Below are 657 nucleotides of genomic sequence, written 5' to 3'. Positions count from 1 at the left end.
AGAAGCCTCCGCTTCGTCGCACCAAGTATAAACCACCAAAAAAACCCCAACCAAACCCCCGAACTGTGAATTTTTTTTTTCCTCCCCCTCTTTGCTTTGCTCTTCTTGTCCCCCAAACCTTTTCCTTCCTCCATTTTGTACTCCAGTCCCTTCAGCCTCCATTAAGTTCACCCAGGGGCTTGTGACTGCCTACCTGCCCGAGGTGCAGCTGGAGGCGGGTTGGGGTGGGCGCCGCACCTGAGCGCTGTCCATGAAGGGCGCAGCCCAGCGTCTCCGCCGGGGGAGGATGCGGGGCTGCCTGCCCGCACGGACACAGTGCACACTTCAGCTCGCTTCCTCGCCTCCAAGGGGTCTGGGCCTGCCCCGTCTGCAGGATTTAGCTTTTTTTTTAATTTTTTTTTTTTTTTGGGAGGGGGTGTTTTTAACTTGAGAGCCCCAGCTCTGCTCCGGGAGCGGCTTGCACTTACCGGGGCGGGCGCAGGCACGCGGGAGCCGGCAGCGAGGGCCGCCCCGAGCCCCCCGGTCCCGGTGCAGCTGCCGGTCCCTGCTCCGCGGCGGCAGCGCTACTGTAGCCGGCGGCTGCGGCTCGCTCAGCCCCTTATGTACCGGCTCCAGCCGGTCTCCGCCGGCGCGCGCCGCAGCGCCACGTGCGCGGGG

The 657-nt window shown here is 63.5% G+C and overlaps 2 protein-coding genes across 2 annotated transcripts in view; one reads left to right on the top strand and one right to left on the bottom strand.

Moving 5' to 3' along the window:
- Positions 1-573, bottom strand: part of SLC16A6 (solute carrier family 16 member 6) — a 19,022-nt gene extending 18,449 nt beyond the window's left edge. The window contains exon 1 of the mRNA XM_019516402.1: positions 468-573. The gene's annotated coding sequence lies outside the window, so the exon portion shown is untranslated. The remainder of the gene's footprint in view (positions 1-467) is intronic.
- The window catches only part of AMZ2 (archaelysin family metallopeptidase 2), a 48,078-nt gene that overhangs the window by 37,627 nt on the left and 9,794 nt on the right, over positions 1-657 (top strand). The gene's annotated exons all lie outside the window — the stretch shown is intronic.

The sequence above is a fragment of the Gavialis gangeticus genome, unplaced genomic scaffold (genome assembly GCF_001723915.1).
Source record: "Gavialis gangeticus isolate Ggan-Ray unplaced genomic scaffold, GavGan_comp1, whole genome shotgun sequence".
Taxonomy (NCBI): Eukaryota; Metazoa; Chordata; order Crocodylia; family Gavialidae; genus Gavialis; species Gavialis gangeticus.
Note: the sequence above shows the minus strand (reverse complement) of the source record. Positions and strands in the feature narration are given on the sequence as shown.